This window comes from Mustela nivalis (assembly GCF_964662115.1).
Source record: "Mustela nivalis genome assembly, contig: HAP1_SCAFFOLD_318, whole genome shotgun sequence".
NCBI lineage: Eukaryota > Metazoa > Chordata > Mammalia > Carnivora > Mustelidae > Mustela > Mustela nivalis.
The window spans coordinates 278,893-300,715 of record NW_028136328.1 but is presented as its reverse complement, the minus strand read 5'-3'; positions in this window follow the sequence as shown (position 1 = coordinate 300,715).

Genomic DNA, 21,823 nt, shown 5'->3' with positions numbered 1-21,823 from the left:
TTGTACTTGATAAATAGAGAAGTTCTTTGCATTTTTCGATGACAGCTTAATTGAGATATAATTCACAGGCCATACCACTCACCATCTAATGTGGACAATTTAATGGCTTTCACTATATTTAACTATACTATACTGAACTACCTACACATTTTCATCATCCTCAAAAGAAAACTTTAGCCATCACCACCAGTCTTAGGCAACCGCTAATCTACTTTCGGTCTCTGTAGATTTAGCTATTCTGGAAATTCCATATAAATCAAATTATGCAATACGTGGTCTTCTGTGACTGACTTCTCTCAATCAGCAGAATGTTTTCAAGGCTCCTCTGTGTCGTGGCACATATCAAAATTCTATTCCTTTTCAAGGCTGAATAATATTCCACAGGCTGGATGGATCACATTTTATTTATCTCTTCATCAGTTGATGAACCCTAAAACTTCATGCACAAGTTTATGTGTGGGCATAGTTTTTTCTTGGCTCTATACACAGGAGTGATATTGGTGTGTCATATGGCAACTCTGTGTTCTGCATTTTGAAGAGCTACTAAACCATTTCTAATGTGGCTGCGCCATTTTCCAAGCCCACCAGCAATTTACAGGTTCCAGCTCTTCACATCCTTCCAACACCTGCTTTTGGGGTTTTTGATAGTAGCCATCCACGTGGGTGGGAGGTGGTATCTCACCATGGTTTTGATTTGCATTTCCCGAGTGATTAGTGATGTTGAGCATATTTTCACGTGCTTATTGTCTCATATATTTTATATATACCTTATATGTATCTTTAAATATATATTATGTATTTCATATTTTATTTATATTTAAATACATATTTAAGAATGTAAATATATTTACATAAATATGTTTATATAAATATATGATCATGTAAAATATATTTATATATACACTTATATATTAATGTATACATTTGAATATTAGAGAAATGTATATTCAAGTTCTTTGCTCATTTTTTAAGAGATTTTATTTATTTATTTGAGAGAGATTTATTGAGAGAGATCACAAGCAGGCAGAGAGGCAGGCAGAGAGAGAGGAAGAAGCAGGCTCCCTGCTGAGCAGAAAGCACGGGGCTCGATCCCAGGACTCTGAGTTCAAGACCTGAGCGGAAGGCAGCAGCTTAACCCACTGAGCCACCCAGGCACCCCTCTTTGCTCATTTCTTAACTTGGTTGTCTTTTTATTTGAGTTGTAAGAATTCTTCACACAGTCTGAATGCATGTTCCTTATATATGACCTGGAAATATTTTCTCCCATTTAGTGGCTTGTCTTTTGACTTTGTCAATGGGGTCCTTGGAAGCACAAAACTGGGATATTTTGGTTGAGTCCCATTTATTTGTTTATTATTTTTTTTAAGTTGCTTGTACTTTGGTGTTTGGCTGAGGAGCCGTTGTTAGATTCAAGACCACTAACATTTACCTTTGTGTTTTCTTCTGAAAACTTTATCATTTTACTTTATTTTTATTTTTTAAAAGATTTTATTTATTTGAGAAAGAGACAATGAGAGAGAGCATGAGCGAGGAGAAGGTCAGAGAGAGAAGCAGACTCCCTGTGGAGCTTGGAGCCTGATGCAGGACTCAATCCGGGAACTCCGGGATCATGACCTGAGCAGAAGGCAGCCGTCCAACCAACTGAGCTACCCAGGCATCCCGAACTTTATCATTTTAATGCTTACACTTATGTCTTTGATGCATTTGGGGTTATTTTCTCTGTATGGTGTGAGGCAGGACTCCTGTTTCATTATTTGCATGTGGCTGCTTGGGAGTAAAATACTGTTCTTACCCCCATTGAATTGTTTGGCACCCTTGTCAAACATTAGTTGACTGTAATTTATTTTCCTTTTTTTTTTACCCATTGAGTCATTTCACGTGCCATGTATATTATATTTCTAGGAAAAAGGAATCCCAGGATTTTCCCTCCTGCCTGGATTCTTCCTTCTTCATGGTGCATGATGCCAGAAGAATTTTTCCATGCAGTGAAACCAAACTGAGGGGATGGAAATATTCTGCCACTTTTCTAGATCTTTCAGTTATACAAGTCTAGGGCTGGTCATGCCACACTTGTTTAACTTGCCCGTGAGGTTCACAGCAGTTTTCCCAGCTCTGTGGTCATCAATAATTTCAAATTTGCCAGTGTACTCATGCTTCGTCATCACAGTGAGGAAACGGGACAATGACTTTGGTGCAGGGCCTTCTAAGAACCTGGCCTTCACCCCCCCTTTCAGCAGTGTTAATGTTCTTGAGGGCATCTGTGGGACATTTGTTCACACTGTTACTGCGGCACGGAAAGATGCCCGAAAAAGCTTTTTTCCCTTTTATTAATATTTGGTCTTGTTCTCCTTCCCTTTCTCATAACCGAATGCGTATTTCCCCTTCGTCATTTGAAAACTGCATACTGTTCTCCAGCTGTTTTCCCCAGACGAGACCTTGTGTATCAAGAATCCTTATTTCACGGTTATTATACACAGTCTTAAAGATTTATGACTGTCCGCTTATTTTACACATGCATACACACGAAGCACTAAATACGGACTTTATCTGAATGGCTAAATGTTGGCCAAGACAGAAGCCAGTTGTAGTGGGAACTGATAGGATAAAGATATAGTCTGAAGTTTTTGTTCTTTAAAAAAAGCCTTCATGGGGCGCCTGGGTGGCTCAGTGGGTTAAGCCGCTGCCTTCGGCTCAGGTCATGATCCCAGGGTCCTGGGATCAAGTCCTGCATCGGATTCTCTGTTCAGTGGGGAGCCTGCTTCCCCCTCTCTGCCTGCCTCTCTGCCTACTTGTGATCTCTGTCTTTCAAATAAATAAAATCTTAAAAAAAAAGGCCTTCATATTTTATTTAAAATTTTAGGTGTCCGAATTCAAAATTTTAACAATATAGTACAATAATAATAATAATAATAATATATCATCTAATAATAAAATAATAATAATTTCTTCTGCATAGTCACTGCTGCACACTAGTAAAATGAAATGTTTCTTTTCTTTTCTTTTTTAAAGATTTTATTTCATTTATTTGACAGACAGAGATCACAAGTAGGCAGAGAGGCAGGCAGAGAGAGAAGGAGGGAAGTGGGCTCCCGCTGAGCAAAGAGCCCGACGTGGGGCTCGATCCCAGCCAAAGGCAGAAGCTTAAACCACCCAGGCACCCCGAGATGTTTATTTTCATTTGGGATTATGGAGGGGCAAGGTGTTTTTGGCTCTCCTGCTGAAGTAGGGACTCAGTCAGTATTGTCTCCAACTTTTTCCCTAATAGTAGCTCTGGAAGATGAAGACGTCCCTCCATCTCCCAGACATGAGGGTTTGACCAGGACATGGGATGGTATAAGCTCATTGACATAGTCTCATGAACTAAGCCCTGGTTTATTGGTCACAGTCATTCTCCAAGTATTTTCAGGAATAAACTTCAGGTGTTGCCCTTACTCTAATTTTTCTTTCTGAGATTTCTGACTGCAATCGCTACTTCCTGCAGTCACTCAAGGAGAAACGAGGCATGTGGCAGCGCAACAGTGTGTTTTTCTTTCAATATGACAGAATCACTCTTGATTTCTGTACGCATCTCGGATTTTCATATACGAACATGGATTTTGGTGTCTACCCTGAGGAGATAATACATATGGTGTGAGCTACACATGTATTCTCATGACACGTCACCTGGGTTACCCAGAACTTTCTGGGCCCGGCAGAAAGGCAGAAACCCAGGTGAATTCCTCATTGTTCCAGCAGGCTGTCAGCCCTCAAAGGCCTTCTGGATGTGTTTGTGCATCGCAATGTCTGCTGTGTAAGATACAGAAAGAGCACAGTAGTTCAGGGGGAAAATATTTAGGAACACATTTTCCAGGAGGAACCAGGATTCAGTTTGGGTGACTCTTGACCATTTTTCATCTTCTGACGACTGAAAGTGGTAGTTAATCTACAGTCATGGTTTTAACATGCATTTCGAATGTAATGTGAGTTTCTATCAACATAAAACTATAAGAACTGTCTTCCTAAAGGGCATTCATGTAAGGCCCGTTATTTTCCAGCTTGATTAATGAAAAAATTTTTCTTTAATGCTTTCTTCCTACTCTGTATTAGTTTTCAGAACTGGATTGAAAGTGATTTATTGTGGATAGGGTTATACCTGCTCGTGGAATTTTTTTCTGTTCCTGGGTTTTTAAAGGTGGCAGAGTTGACTTTCTGATTTTAATTCATCTTCACTACATGAAGAATTCACAAATAGGACTTTTTCTTGAAATAACCATAGCCTGGGGGCGCTTGGGTGGCTCAGGTCATGATCTCAGGGTCCTGGGATTGAGTCCCACATCAGGCTCCCTGCTCAGTGGGGAGCCTGCTTCACTCTTTGCCTCCCCCTCTGCTTATGCTTTCTCTAATAAGTAAATAAATAAATAACCTAAAAAAAAAAGAAGTTGTATTTGACTGGAGCTTCATGTGGAGTGACAGATCAACAGAAAGACAAAGGAATAAGAGACAGGAAGCAATGAAGGAAAACACAGAGGTGCACAGTATAGACAGATGTTCCTTGGCTTATGACGGCCTCGGCTTCTAATAAACCCATTGTTCAGCTGGAAATCTCTTTAGTTGAAAATGCATGGAAAACACCTAAGTGACTGAACATCAGAGTTTAGCCCCGCCAAACTTAAATGTCTTGAGAACACTTAAAGTATTGCACAGTTGGGCAAAATCCTCTAACACAAAGCCTATTTCACAATAAAGTGTCTGGTATCTCATGTAACTTACTGAACACTGCACTGAAAGCCAGAACAGGATGGTTCAAGTGTGTTGGTTGCTGACCCTCGTGATCACGTGGTTTGCCTGGGGGCTGTGCTCGCTGCCCCTGCCCAGCATTACAAAAGAGGACCCTACTGTAGATCGCCAGCCTGGGAAAAGATCCAAACTAAATGCATATCACTTCTGCACTATTATAAAAAGTCAAAAAACCATAAACTGAACCAAGGTGAAGTCAGGGATCTTCTGTACCAGGTGTGTTAGGGAAGGTCAAGTGCTCCTGTCTGGCCAGGAACCATAGTGGTATGGGGGAAAGTTCCACAGTAGAAAGTTCTACAGCGGAGAACCACTAGGACTCAAGCACCAACGGTCACAGGTTACGCCAGGAAGACTGGATGCTCTTCTGTGGGCGATGAGAAGCCATGAGCAACTCAGGAAGGCTGAAGAGCTCTGGGCAGGTGGGACAGCTGAGGGCTGCAATGAAGAGGGACAGGTGGAGCTGGGAGACCAGGTGGGGAGAGCCCGCTACCCTCGAACAAAAGGCAACAAAGGTCTGGACTGGGATGACGGAGATGGTGGAAGGTAATGGGATATTCATGAAACAGAACTGGAAAGCCATGGAAATGAAATAAGAGAGGGAGGGAAAACCGTTCATGACTTTAATTGCCATTAGTATAAAACATGTTGAATTAAAATGAATTGGTATTTCTAGACCGATGATGACATCACAATAATGGAAGGAAACCAATTTTGATTTTGAGCCTGGTTAAGGAGACAGTATAGACAAGAGAAAAGCAGAGGCTCTGGAGTCACACAAATGTCACCATTGAGATTCGTCCCCACTATTCATTCCCTTCCCTGTAAACCCAGGCAAGTGACACCTGCCTCACAGCACTGGTAACAAATAGGGAAGAGCACACGTTCCCACGTTCCCGGGTCAGACAGGACAGCCAGGGATCAGCGGCACATGAGGAGGTGACAGGTGGTCACTAAACTGAGCTCAGGTGCATACACAGCATTTTACGTCACCTTGAGATGGCTCCTCTTGTGACCTCTCGAAGAAGGTGGCAGTGGTGAGGAACGAACTCCAGGAGCTTATTAGCATACATGATCTTCAGGCCGTCTGGATGAGACTCAACGATCTGCTCTACAATCACCTAGCAGAAGGAAGAGCGTTTTATTTTTATTTATTTATTTGTTTGTTTGTTTGTTTGTTTGTGTTTTTGTTTGTTTTTAAAGCACCTAAAAGAGAAGTATGAACTATACGCTACAGAGAAAAGAATCGTGTAAACCTTAAAAATGCACTTCGTCCTTCCTCCTCCCCACTCAGTATGCTTTCTAAACAGGAGGTAAGTAACAATGGCATGAAAATCTAGGTCCCGGGATTTGGGAATACTGCTCCAACCCTGGGGGACACAGAGGCTGAGGGACAGAGACTGGCCTGAAGCTAAAACATCACACACACCCATCTGCTTCTCTTCTGATCTTAAAAGCGAAATAGTGTATCTGCAGACAACAGCTCTGTATCATCTTCACCCTGGCCTTATCCTCTACCGTCTCCAGAACAGGGAAAGGGCTGAGATGGAAAGTGATGGAAGAAAACACATCTTATTTTGCTTTAGTATTTAATTTTTTTTTGGTGAGGCTGAGTTGCAGGAGGTGAATGTCAAGCATGCAAACTTAAAATACAAACGTGGCCACAGTTCATTTAATGACACGGAAACGTAAAGTACTTCCCTAATTTAGCATATTAGATTCAGTTCAATGAAAAGGGCATAAATTAAATAACTAAAATATTTTCATTTAGTGACAAAGAATAATGTGATCTTTTTCACCCCCACAGAGAGAGCTATGAACTATAATAGGATACATACAAAGAACTGACAGATCATTTACTTTTAGTAGTCTTAATGAAGCTGAGAAGATTACTGAAATTAATCCTTCAATTTCACTTCTATCACTGGGATACTGTCTCGTTTTAAAACTGGAAGCCTTTCATCCTGAAGTCATGGTGGGTAGCTTTATACTTACCAGACAGAAAGAACACTCGAACTGGCAGGTGACTGCAAGAAAGCCCTCAAACGCTGAGACTGGCTTCATGACTTCTGTCAGCTTGAACTAGATGAAACCGACGCTCTCTAAGTTGGAAGCTGCTGATTGCTGGCGGCCTCACATGGTGCAGCCCATACTCCGGCCGCTCAGAGGCAGGATACACTGACTCCCTGTATTTTACTGTATCCTTATAGGTCAAGAACACTGGGTAACCAAGGTACTACCCCGCAAACTCGCCCTTCAAAGCCCTTTATCTTTGAATATTCCCTCCCTCCCACCTTCCTAGCCTGGCAAACTCCCCCATGGTCTTCAAGACTTAGGCCACATCAATTCTGCGAAGACGCTTCCCCTCACAGACTTTCCCTGCGCACAGAGCTGTCTTCCAGCTCCTCCAGTGGGCACGGGCGCCTTGGTGGGGTCACGCTTTTCGGCAACTTCATTAACGTATAACTTATGGAAATGGAAATTGACCTGAAAATGTTCTGATCCGTACCTTCTTCCTAGGCAAGTCCCTCACCCCTACTAAATTAAGATGATCCCTGAGTTATGGCATCACTGTAAGAGACCAGAGCGCATGCCTGATTCCTGCCATGCTGATGGGCACCAAGCGGGACCAACCTTTTCTTACAACCAGATTAGCAGGAACTAAGAGCATCTTCAAGGAAGAGCCCTGAGCTCTCTCGCACCCAGTCAAGAAACGAAGCCAGATTAGATGCTCTGTGTTTGTGGAATGAGGTGCATGGGGGCACAAACCTCATCCATGTATGGTTTCACCAGTACTTGACCAACTAACGCCTCTGCATCCCGTGCCTTGTCAATTGTAGCGTAAGTCTGGAGGCAGTGCCGTATGATGTCCACATTGGAAGTCTGAAGCCCTTCTAGCAGCAGGCCTCCCAGGGACTGCTGCAGCATGGCCGTAATGTGGGCTATACGCTGCAAGAACAGAGAGACCAGGAAAGAAGGTTCAGGTACCACAGTTTTTAAAAGCTCAAATATATGTTTATAATTTATATACATATGTGTTATATATATAAAGCGAGATTCTAATTCTACCAGAATATATGTAAGATTAAAATCCCAACATTTCCTAGAGAATAACAATGAATCTCTTCTCCCCATGATTGCTTTCTTTCTTTTTATTTTAAAGATTTTTATTTATTTATTTGTCGAGAGAGAGCACAAGCACACAAGGAGACACAGGCAGAAAGAGAAGCAGGCTTCCTGCCAAGCAAGGAGCCCAAGGTGGGACTCCATCCCAGGACCCTGGGATCATGACCTAAGCCAGAAGCAGTGGCTTAACTGACTGAGCCACTGAGGCGTCCCCTCCCTATGATTTCTTTGAAAGTAAGTCGGCTTCATCAAAGTGAAGTTTAGACAATTACGGAATGACAAAAAGTTATTTGCCTCTTAAGCTACGGAGTAAATCTGACAAACGTGCATTTAAACCCAGTCAAGGGCTTTGGATAAATGAACTCTGACTACATCATATGATGTGTCAAGTTACATGAAATTTAGAATTAATTTTACTTGCATAGTTTGGAGACTACGCTTGTGTCTTTACACAAAATCTATCTAGTGTGACATAATGGAAGCAGGGTCCCAAGCAGGAGACACTGAAAAAAAAAATTCAAAGCTAGCTTCAAAATCCTGTAGAGTAGCAATTATCAGGGGCAATGCTAGGTCAAACCAAAATCATCCAGGAAATTCGCAAACAGCAAATTGAAAATCGAAACCAACACTTGCTGGTCTTACTTTGTCCAGAAGAGGCATGCCTTTGCTCTGAACAGCATGAAAGTGTAACTGGTTAAATTCTGTGGCAATTCTCTCCAAAATCTGTCTAGTCCAGAGAGGGCTAGTAGAGACAATTAGAGAAATGTAATTCCCAAATTTAAAACCTGCCACCCCCACCGCCCCCTATGCCTTACAGCGCTCAGGCACCTGACCCTGAACGCCATCAATTTTCATAACAAACTGTCTGTGCAGCAGGCCCCAGTGCAAGGGGTGAGGAGCGGGGAGGTCGTAGAAGCCACCGACGCAGCCTGGCCCGGGCCACAGGGCCCAGGCAAGGGGATGGAGCTATTTTAGGTCAGTGTGGGTACAACTGCATGATTCCTCCACGTTCCTCGGGCTCTCCCATTCGTGCCCTTCTTCTCCCTTCTTCTCCCATTATTTAAACCCCTCCTCTCTCTTGCCCTGTCCTACTGTTCATACCCGAAGCCCCCTCTTCTTCTCTACCTGCCTCATTCTCCCTCCCAAGTACCTCCCCAGTACCAACTACTGCTGTCTCCTCAATCAGCTAAAACTGACCGCCTAGCAGCAACCTGGGAAATCGCTCAGAGCAGCGGACTCCAAATTTAAATTTACCCAACGGCAGAAAGAGCAAGCTCGGTGCTCCGGGAGCTGGTGAGAAATCACTCACAGTGCATCTGCCATCAAGTGGACTGGATACACTTCCCTCTTGCCCCCCACATTAGAAAGCGTCAACCCCATTCAAAAGGAAGTCGAACAGTGAAAGAAAAAAAAAAAATACAACAAAGGCCCCAAAGCCCCTGCTGGGCTCTATGAGGCATCCCACATCTGAGGATGGGCAGTCAGGTAGTGAGGAAACACACTGTAAGAAAACCCAAAATCGCTGGAGACCTGCCATGGTGTGCCCCATCCCAGAGCATCAGAACTGGTGTGGAGGGAAGGCAAGCGCTTGGCAAGACCAATGCAGAAGCCTAATCCCAACCTCTACTGACTGATCCCATGCGCATTTCATATTTATCCTTTTCTCGGCATTTCTGGGCCTGGCAGAGCATGATGGATTTACTGTGCGCTGACGCTGCTCTGGCTTTCCTGACTCTAGAGCTCAGAGCTGCTCTTCTGGAGAAAAAAGTCCTCCAAGGTAATTAATTCTGAGCAAGAAAGCGCACAATGTCTGTTTATCAAGGACAGTGTTGCAAAGGGACAGGATTGTAGACACAGAGCTCACTGAGGTGTTTCTATCCTAGGAGCACAGCAGCAACAGCAAAGACGGGAAAAACACTGGAGGGCCAGCTCCCCAGGGGCCGAACGTGGACATGGCTGGAGGGGCTGCAGGTGCTGCCAAGGGCCGCAGTGAAGCAGAGCCGCTGGAGACACACGGGCTGCAGAAGGGCCGCATGCAGACTGTCTGCTAAGTGTGGACGAACGGGGCAGAAGCACGAGTGCAATGGGCTAGAGACACAAGCACAGTGGAGGCTGACCACTTAGTTGAATGCCTTGATGTGAAAGGGGACAGAGACCTAGGACCAGAGAATCGCTTCCTTTGGGATGTGTCCGTTCTTAATCTCCATCATGAGACATGTGGTGCATATGGTCTCTCAAGTTCCTTCCAAATCTAAAACCTTAATTCCTAAAATTTAGAAACCTAACTCCGCCTGCAAGGGGAGGGACTGTTAGCGTCACACAACAGAGCACTCAGGGCACCAGGCGACCTTGACGCAGGCAGCCCAGCTGGTATGTGTAGGACCAGCCCCGGCTACTCCCACTGCACCACTGTGCATCTCACAGTGCTGACAGGACCTAACTACTCATTTTCTGAATCACTCATCTACCCTGGCTGATTGAAAATTCACACCAGGAAGGGAACAAGACAATCACAGTATAACAAAGAGAGCCATCATCTTTTTCCTATTTCATAAGTTTTTCCTTTCAACTGGATATGTAAATTTCAACTGGATATGTCCTATACTGTTTCATAATAATATAATGCTGGTGCAAAATACATCAATGGTAATACTCTGGGCATGTCTAGGAAAAAAAATGAGATGGAGAAAAACCAAGATGAATGGTAGGTATGCCTTAAAGATCAACAGGACTTTGTAGTCCTCAGGGAAGGTGATTCCAAATATACTTTTACACTGCAAGCATAATGACGTGTTGGAACTGTGGTCTATAACCAAAGCGTTTATAGGAACATGTTATAGATTTCACCATTTCATGCTCTCCACTCTCCTGGAGCTACATTCTAGCCACAAACCTGGATTTTCTTCTTGTTCAGAAATGAATTCTAACTAAGCCGTACCCGCCTAATTAGATTGGATGTGAAGTATTAATTTATGTGCTACTTAGTTAAAAAAAAAAATGCTTACCTGCTTGCTTCTAGTGCAGAGGTTTCTTTCAAACTTTGTGAATTTAAGATTTTTTCAATCTTTTCAACTGATCAAATAACTTGTATAAGCCTCAACATCTATAAAAATAAAAATTAAGCAAACAAAAAACGTCACCATCTTTACTCTTAATCATCTTTATTTCCCATGCTAAATGCAGGAAAATATAAGACCAAAAGTTAACTTCAAATATATAGGGCATGCTATATTTTGAATATTTCTATGAAACACAGAATTCTCAAGAATGCAAATCTTAGTTCTAGAATAAGCATACTTCCATATTCTATTGCAAGTTTATAGAGGAAAAAAAAAAAAAAACCCTAGACTTTGCTTTCTCATATTCTATACTCTTATTTCTTTTTTTCCCCATCCTGAATCTTTCTATGGGCATTTCTTTCCTATTTTTTTTAAAAAGATTTGTTTATTTGAGAGAGAGAGAGACTGCATGTGCGCGTGCAGGGGAGGGGCAGAGGGAGAGAGAGAATCTCGAGCAGACATCCTGCTGAGCACAGAGCTCCATGCGGGGCTCAATCTCATGATCCTGAGATCATGACCTGAGCCAAAATCAAGAGTCGGACGTTTAACCAACTGAGCCACCAGGCGCCCCTCCATTTGTTTTCTTATGGCCCTTTATTCATGTTTTAACTTTGGCTTCCGATTGTACTGGCCCTCTCAGTTTACATGTGCATATACCTATATGCCCAAGCACCAAATCATTAAAGACCTTTTACACTACAAATATTATCAAAGAGGTTGAGGGACATTATGAAAACTCTCATCCTTAAAGAACAAAAAAATACAAAGTCATCCATTCAATAAATAATAATAATAATGAACACCCCTGGGAGCTCGATATTCATTCCAACGGGGGGTGGGGGGGCACGAGAAAATAAAGCAAGAAATACACCCTGCTCTCACAAAGCTTACTGTTTTGTCTGGAAGCGCACGACAAGCATTCTTTGGACAAAAGCTGTGAGGAGATCCAGAGGCGAATTAAACAGAAGGTCCCTCAAACAGGCTTCTCCCCACTGAGATTTTAACAAATATGCTAATAATACACATAGAAAACATTGTACAGAGCAGCAGGCGAGAGTCAGAAGCCCAGACTCCCAATGCCCGCTGTGCCCCTACATCGTTATGATCATGAATGATATCGGGGACACTTGGAACTGGAGATAGCACTAAGGGGCACACTCCCGGGGTGAGCCCTCAGATGTACAGAGCCGTTGCCTGTCTCACACACCTGAAACTAAGCCAACACCGTATGCTAACTACTGGGAATTGAAAAAATTAAAGTGAACACCAGAACATAAAGAACACAGGATCAGAAAATAACAGCAAACCTACGGCAGAATCCTGAGTTTGCTTTGGAAAGCCCACTTCTCCCCTAGTCTCTAATATAGGCCTATTTTCTTTACAGGGCCGCTGACAATTTATACAGTCGTTAACTGTCAAGCGCTGCACCGACAACAGTTATCACTGTTTCTTGTTCTGGAAAAAGTGGGTGATCTTGAGATCGTGTGGGTACCTCTGAAATTCTGTCTTCTTATTTCAGGTAGATAACGTGACATAATGCATAAAATGCACATGCGTGAGAGCTTTGAAAAAAAGCTAAATTTAAAAAAAAAAAAAGCTGAATAGTGCTGACAAGTTCGCGGAGACAAGAGGAAAGGGCTTCAACTGGCATGCAGCATAAGAAATCTACTGGAGGGTACCTTTTTCTTCCTTATGTCCTCTTGTTTACACATTCGTTCATCTACTGCCCAAATTCCTTCACTGACTGATGACCTGAGACTCTTTAAAGAATAATAAAGAAAATGTATTACAGACATTGTTTTGTCACATTATCAATTTCCTACATCTCATTCAATTCCACAGAAATTAATACCTGTGCACCAGTACTATGCAGATATTGACAAAAAAAAAAACATGATATACCAGACACAGTTACTGTTGAGGGGACTCATGACCTGGGGGCATAATGACACGAAGGCAGGGTCACACGGCTAGAAGAAGAATGACATATACAGTGAAAGTTATGGGGATGAGGGGGCTTAGAATGGAGAACAGATAATATGAAGCAAAGTACAGGAGAGTCTGGAAATGCGACGGGGCTCGAATCGGACTCTGAAAGCCATGTGTACACAGCTGCCGAGGTGGGGAGGGGATGGGGAGCAGATGTAAGTGCACACACACTCAGGGGCAGGGTCAGACAGGCACACAGCCATGTGCACTGCAGGCTTCCTTCTGGAGAGAAGCAGAAATAGGAATGGAGGGCCAACTTCACTGAGATGAAGTCTTTAGATTCTGCATATTTTGGAGAACGAAAGAATGTCAAAGCACTGATGCATGATGATGAAATGTGGGTATGGAAATACCAGGAATCAAGAATGAAGAACAGAAGACCAGAAAAAGGCAGAGCACAGAGGTAGAGAAACATGTCCAGAAGCTAATGAATAAAGAGATAATTAGGAATTAGGGCCAAAACAAAGGTTAACAGAAACAACTAGAATGAAGTAGGCATATCACAAAAATTCCACAGGAAGGTGAATTAATTCACTCCATCAACATTATGAAACACCTCCTGGACATCAGTATTGTGGCAGCCTACAGGGATGCAATGAAGACAGATATAGTCGTATCCCTCAGTGGTCTGAGAATCTCACAGAACAGCTTCAGAGTTGGGACCAGAAAGGCAGGTCAGGCCTGTGGCTGAGCAGGACCAAAGTGGCCATAAAAACAGGCCATGGAAAAGGGAGGGTATATGGTGATGGCAGGGGGTGAGGCCGGACAGGAGCCTGTGTGAGTAGAGCAAATCTGCCTCCAGGGAGGGGGTTCGAGAGAAGAGTGGGAGGCCAAAGGAAGGCTAGGCTTGGGAAACAACACCACTATGAGGCCCCGGGAGGAAGAGGCACACCAAGGAGGCAGTGGGAGAGCCCCACAGCGGCTGGTGTGGAATCCAACAGCGGACCATGAAAATCCCTTCCATTCCAAGGAAAAGTATCTTTAACAAGATTTTGTAAAATTCAAATGAGACATAAACCATGGAAAGTATTGGCTACCTCAAGGCACAACTCAAGATTTTTACCTGTTTCACGAACTCTTTCCTGCCTGCCCCTCCCCTAGGCTTCTCAGCACTGATATTTCCATTACTTCGCATTTTTCTTGGTTCTAACCATGTACTGTGTCTTCCCTTAAATTATGTTCTCCTTATATTCTCTCTAGGATGCATGCACTGTCTTAGGGGAGGGACGCAAGAGGCCATTCAAGCTAGAGGAGACACACAAGGAAGGATGGTGTCGTTTATGACAAGTTTACGACAGGGCATCAGAATGGACAGAGGCTGTAAGTCAGGGCACCAGACACAGACGGGGGGGGGGGGGCGGAGGGGAGACAGGGCAGCACAGTTTTCTGTTAGAAGTGATGCCACAACTGCCCCTCCACTGTTCACCCAGGTGGAGTTCCTATTCCCAATAGCTTAGAGGTGGGGAGTCCCATTCCCACAACAGAGAGTTTTCTGAGAGAACATGCAAATGTAACATTTATTAAGTATTACATTTTATTCATATTATCCTTCAGTTACATTAGGGATTACACAGTTTTTGTAGATCAGCCGAGGAACCTAACCACACGTAGATTACATGGGGTGGGGGGGGATATTTACAAGATTACAAACTCTTAAAATACAAGTCATTTGTAAGTTAGAAACCACTTACGTATGACCAAAGTGGCATTAATAAGTTGAATTTGGAAATATGCTTCCTCTCCCCTGACATTGAAAGGTTGTCTACTCTGAGAATATGTCTTCTTCAAATCGAACATGTTTTTTTTGGGTTTTTAGCATATGCAAAAACAAAATCATTTACAACTCTTCTGAAGGTGAATATTATATACATGAACCGTTAAAATACAACCACCAGTACCACCAAACTAACAGATGAAAAGAATTTTTAGAGAAAAGCCGACGAGGACAACAGGCGTCACAGCAGACTGTTTTCATTATTGGGGACTTACCAGAACTTCTCGTAACTGTCCCAAAGGCACAGAAAGTTGATTGAGGGCTTTGTCCATGCCAACCTAAAGGGGCATTTCCCCTCTACACCTGTTGCCAGACTAACCTTACCTATCCTGCAGGGTCAGGTCGGCCTGGCCCTTTATCTGTTGTTCTCCTCTGAGTCGTTAGATTTTCATAGATCCCGTGCATTGCTTTTGTCAGGATTTACCCTGGATTATCAAAACCCTTTTCTTGTGCCAGTGAAGCCTAAGAAACAGTCCTAATGAGAGAACCAGGAACTCAAACAGATCATATTTATCCTGATTGATCTGTCCAAAATGAAAAATTTATTTCTGAGGAGCCTCAAGATCTCTGAGAACGGAAGTTTCACCAAACTGTCATGTAGGGACATCAATTTCGATTCTGTGTCAATTTTCCTACTTTCCCAGCTAGTAATTCTCTACCTCAGAAAGCAAACTCTCAACCGTTTCCTCTTTCAAAGGCAGTTGCTCTTAGAGTCTGCACATGGCACTTGGGGCCTGCTGGTCGTTGGCTACTGCCCTCTGTACATTGGGTCTAACAGCTGCAGGGTATCAAGATGAGCACGTCTCTTGTTCTAGGACTTAACATAGTTTGGGGAACATGGTAAGCAGTAATCACTTCTTTAGTTGATCCAAGTGTTGGATCTTTCTTAATTATTCTACTACCACAATTTACTTGTTCTAAGATTTGTCCCCCCCCCCATTTTAATATCTCTTAAGGTGGCACTCACCTTGCACTTGATGACATATCCTAGTTTAACTGACAGCATTTCTCTTTCTTAGTCGAACATAAACTATAGTGCATCTTACCCTTGATGAAAGCTAGGATGCAATTAAATACTCTATTATGGTTACGATTCTGATATTTGAAATCCTCCGGTAGCTCCCTGTGCCCCCACAGTGTAGTACCTCACCTCCTCGCCATAGTATACAAACCTTCTCACCCCCAGTGTTAACCCCGGGTCTCAGCCTCCTACCCAGGTGATGCTGCCAGATCAGCTGTCGGTTGTCATGAACTTGCTGTAGTTTCCCGAATGCACTGTGCTGCCTCCTGGCCCTTTGAAACTTGACACACTCATCCTCATTCTTCGCTTTGCCCTTGTTTATCACCTCCCCTGAAAATCTGTTCCTAAGTGACTTTTCCTAGCTCCCACCTTCCCTTTGCAGTCTATTATCTCCCTGTGGTAAAGCCTGTCAACCTGCACCATGGACATGCCCGTTGTCCCCCTGAGAAGAGAAAAGGGACAATGAGGGCCCCCAGCATTTGCAGCTCTAGTGCAGAGCCCCATGCCTGGCTTGCAGGAGATGCCAGATCATGAAGACAAACGGAGATCATCCTCTGGCTAAAACCAGCTCTTCTTTGCCTATCGCAGGATCTGGTCAATAAAGAGCAGCCAGTTATTATTGCTGTTTTTCTAGGGATTTTTACCCCATATATTTCCCAGGTCTTTACTCTTTTTATAGCACTTTAATTCAGGCTTCAACCACTTCCTCGTCAGATCAGGTGAAATCATTTTCCTTCCCATACCCTCGATGTATTTCACATCTAGTAATTCTTTTTTCAAAGATCTTATTTACCCATTTGACAGACAGACCACAAGTAGGTAGAGAGGGAGGCAGAGAGAGAGAGGGAGGAAGCAGGCTCCCCGCTGAGCAGAGAGCCCGATATGGGGCTCCATCCCAGGACCCTGAAATCATGACCTGAGCCGAAGGCAGAGGCCTAAACCACTGAGCCACCCAGGAGCCCCCATATCTGGTAATTTTTAACCAACGTGGATTTGCTGCATCAAAAGTTCCTTCTTCTTCAAATATAAATATATAAATAAAGTGATCAGGTCACTCGCATGTCTTAGGAGAATGTCATACACTTAGTAGCAAACTTGAAATCTTGGCCATTGGTTTTGATTTTTGTTTTGGTTAGATTTGGTTCGGTTTTTGTCATTTTAAAAATCCCTCCAGCCCTTGGCTCTGTCTGACCTGATTGCTTTCAGCTGTTTCTGAAACAAAATTGTCCTGGCAGCGAAAACTCTCATTGTTTACAGTGGCGCCCCTTCTGAACACTTTGTTAATAAAAAGCTTTTTTTAATTTTTGTTTTTGTTTTCGGCTATGGTAAATGTGGAACAACAGTGAGGTATTTCAAAGAGGTGAACCACAGATAAATTTCTCTAAGGGTGGGGTGAGGGTTACTCAAAGAGGAACTTGACAAGGCTTTTAAAGATATCGACAATCATTATAACATAACGTGACTGATTGTTACCGTGCTCTTAACTGGGCAAACTCTTGTTGGCTTCCAAGAAAAACTAACATAGTTGAAATGGTTCAGCGGCCTTCTAACACAGGGTCTGATGGGGCGTTATTCTAGCCACTGGCTGTGCAAGGAATGAGGCCTGTTAGTGATTCTATTTTTTCCTCTGCAGAATGGGTCTTTCTACATTCCAGGTCCTTTCTACCCCAACAAATAATGCGGCGATTCTCTCAGTGAGTTGTACTTTTGGTTTAAAAAGCCAACTGTCTCTTACAAAGGTCTTTTGTTTAAATTCCTTTTAAAAAAAAAGTCCTTTCAAAAATTTTTTTTTATTTTTTATTTTTAAATCCCATATGTTTACTCTAATCATGGAACTTTGTCATTTTGACCATCTCTGCTGATTAAAATATTCTTCATCATTAGCACCTACTGCTCTCCTCTCCTGGTAATCTCTCCGGAAGGGGTCTTCTCTAGCTCATCTAGCAGGAGATGGGCACTTCCCATCTACCCCTGTTGCCAGACTAACCTTACCTATCCTGCAGGGTCAGGTCGGCCTGGCCCTTTATCTGTTGTTCTCCTCTGAGTGGTTAGATTTTCATAGATCCCGTGCTTTGCTTTTGTCAGGATTTACCTGGATTATCAAAACCCTTTTCTTGTGCCAGTGAAGCCTAAGAAAAGTCCTAATGAGAGAACCAGAAACTCAAACAGATCATATTTATCCTGAATGTTCTGTCCAAAATGAAAAATTCGTTTCTGAGGAGCCTCAAGATCTCTGAGAAGGGAAGTTTCACCAACTCTGTCATGTAGGGGCATGAATTCTGATTCTGTGTCAATTGTCCTACTTTCCCAGCTAGTAATTCTCTACCTCAGAAAGCAAACTCTCAACCGTTTCCTCTTCCAAAGGCACTTGCTCTTAGAGTCTGCACATGGCACTTGGGGCCTGCTGGTCGTTGGCTACTGCCCTCTGTACCTTGGGTCTAACAGCTGCGGGGTATCAAGATGAGCACGTCTCTTGTTCTAGGACTTAATATAGTTTGGGGCACATGGTAAGCAATAATCACTTCTTTAGTTGATCCAAGTGTTGGATCTTTCTTAATTATTCTACTACCTCAATTTACTTGTTCTAAGATTTGTCCCCCCCCCCATTTTAATATCTCTTAAGGTGGCACTCACCTTGCACTTGATGACATATCCTAGTTTAACTGACAGCATTTCTCTTTCTTAGTCGAACATAAACTATAGTGCATCTTACCCTTGATGAAAGCTAGGATGCAATTAAATACTCTATTATGGTTACGATTCTGATATTTGAAATCCTCCGGTAGCTCCCTGTGCCCCCACAGTGTAGTACCTCACCTCCTCGCCATAGTATACAAACCTTCTCACCCCCAGTGTTAACCCCGGGTCTCAGCCTCCATCCCCAGGTGATGCTGCCAGATCAGCTGTCGGTTGTCATGAACTTGCTGTAGTTTCCCGAATGCACTGTGCTGCCTCCTGGCCCTTTGAAACTTGACACACTCATCCTCATTCTTCGCTTTGCCCTTGTTTATCACCTCCCCTGAAAATCTGTTCCTAAGTGACTTTTCCTAGCTCCCACCTTCCCTTTGCAGTCTATTATCTCCCTGTGGTAAAGCCTGTCAACCTGCACCATGGACATGCCCGTTGTCCCCCTGAGAAGAGAAAAGGGACAATGAGGGCCCCCAGCATTTGCAGCTCTAGTGCAGAGCCCCATGCCTGGCTTGCAGGAGATGCCAGATCATGAAGACAAACGGAGATCATCCTCTGGCTAAAACCAGCTCTTCTTTGCCTATCGCAGGATCTGGTCAATAAAGAGCAGCCAGTTATTATTGCTGTTTTTCTAGGGATTTTTACCCCATATATTTCCCAGGTCTTTACTCTTTTTATAGCACTTTAATTCAGGCTTCAACCACTTCCTCGTCAGATCAGGTGAAATCATTTTCCTTCCCATACCCTCGATGTATTTCACATCTAGTAATTCTTTTTTCAAAGATCTTATTTACCTATTTGACAGACAGACCACAAGTAGGTAGAGAGGGAGGCAGAGAGAGAGAGAGGGGAAGCAGGCTCCCCGCTGAGCAGAGAGCCCGATGTGGGGCTCCATCCCAGGACCTTGAAATCATGACCTGAGCCGAAGGCAGAGGCCTAAACCACTGAGCCACCCAGGAGCCCCCATATCTGGTAATTTTTAACCAACGTGGATTTGCTGCATCAAATAGTTCCTTCTTCTTCAAATATAAATATATAAATAAAGTGATCAGGTCACTCGCATGTCTTAGGAGAATGTCATACCTTTAGTAGCAAACTTGAAATCTTGGCCATTGGTTTTGATTTTTGTTTTGGTTAGATTTGGTTCGGTTTTTGTCATTTTAAAAATCCCTCCAGCCCTTGGCTCTGTCTGACCTGATTGCTTTCAGCTGTTTCTGAAACAAAATTGTCCCGGCAGAGAAAACTCTCATTGTTACAGTGGCGCCCCTTCTGAACACTTTGCTAATAAAAAGCTTTTTTTGTTTGTTTGTTTGTTTTTGTTTTTCGGCTACGGTAAATGTGGAACAACAGTGAGGTATTTCAAAGAGGTGAACCACAGATAAATTTCTCTAAGGGTGGGTGAAGGTTACTCAAAAAGGAACTTGACAAGGCTTTTAAAGATATCGACAATCATTATAACATAACGTGACTGATTGTTACCGTGCTCTTAACTGGGCAAACACTTGTTGGCTTCCAAGAAAGACTAACATAGTTGAGATGGTTCTAGCGGCCTTCTAGCACAGGGTCTCATGAGGCAGGGATTCTAGCCACTGGCTGTGCAAGGCATGAGGCCTGTTAGTGATTCTATTTTTTCCTCTGCAGAATAGGTCTTTCTACATTCCAGGTCCTTTCTACCCCAATAAATAATGCGGCGATTCTCTCAGTGAGTTGTACTATTGGTTTAAACAGCCAACTGTCTCTTTAAAAGGACTTTTGTTTAAATTCCTTTAAAAAAGAGTCCTTTCAAAGAAATCTTTTTTCTTTATTTTTTATTTTTTATCCCATATGTTTACTCTGATCGTGGAACTTTGTCATTTTGACCTTCTCTGCTGATTAAAATATTCTTCATCATCAGCACCTACTGCTCTCCTCTCCTGGTGGTCTCTCCGGAAGGGGTCTTCTCTAGCTCTTCTAGCAGGAGATGGGCACTTCCCATCTACCCCTGTTGCCAGACTAACCTTACCTATCCTGCAGGGTCAGGTCGGCCTGGCCCTTTATCTGTTGTTCTCCTCTGAGTGGTTAGATTTTCATAGATCCCGTGCTTTGCTTTTATCAGGATTTACACTGGATTATCAAAACCCTTTTCTTGTGCCAGTGAAGCCTAAGAAACAGTCCTAATAAGAGAACCAGGAACTCAAACAGATCATATTTATCTGGAATGTTCTGTCCAAAATGAAAAATTCGTTTCTGAGGAGCCTCAAGATCTCTGAGAAGGGAAGTTTCACCAACTCTGTCATGTAGGGGCATCAATTCCGATTCTATGTCAATTGTCCTACTTTCCCAGCTAGTAATTCTCTACCTCAGAAAGCCCACTCTCAACCGTTTCCTCTTTCAAAGGCAGTTGCTCTTAGAGTCTGCACATGGCACTTGGGGCCTGCTGGTCGTTGGCTACTGCCCTCTGTACCTTGGGTCTAACAGCTGCAGGGTATCAAGATGAGCACGTCTCTTGTTCTAGGACTTAATATAGTTTGGGGCACATGGTAAGCAATAATCACTTCTTTAGTTGATCCAAGTGTTGGATCTTTCTTAATTATTCTACTACCTCAATTTACTTGTTCTAAGATTTGTCCCCCCCCCATTTTAATATCTCTTAAGGTGGCACTCACCTTGCACTTGATGACATATCCTAGTTTAACTGACAGCATTTCTCTTTCTTAGTCGAACATAAACTATAGTGCATCTTACACTTGATGAAAGCTAGGATGCAATGAAATACTCTATTATGGTTACGATTCTGATATTTGAAATCCTCCGGTAGCTCCCTGTGCCCCCACAGTGTAGTACCTCACCTCCTCGCCATAGTATACAAACCTTGTCACCCCCAGTGTTAACCCCGGGTCTCAGCCTCCTACCCAGGTGATGCTGCCAGATCAGCTGTCGGTTGTCATGAACTTGCTGTAGTTTCCCGAATGCACTGTGCTGCCTCCTGGCCCTTTGAAACTTGACACACTCATCCTCATTCTTCGCTTTGCCCTTGTTTATCACCTCCCCTGAAAATCTGTTCCTAAGTGGCTTTTCCCAGATCCCACCTACCCTTGGCAGTCTATAATCTCCCGGTGTTAAAGCCTGTCAACCTGCATCATGGACATGCCCGTTGTCCCCCTGAGAAGTGAAAAGGGACAATGAGGGCCCCCAGCATTTGCAGCTCTAGTGCAGATCCCCATGCCTGGCTTGCAGGAGATGCCAGATCATGAAGACAAACGGAGATCATCCTCTGGCTTAAACCAGCTCTTCTTTGCCTACCGCAGGATCTGGATCAATAAAGAGCAGCCAGTTATTATTGCTGATTTTCTAGGGATTTTTACCCCATATATTTCCCAGGTCTTTACTCTTTTTGTAGCACTTTAATTCAGG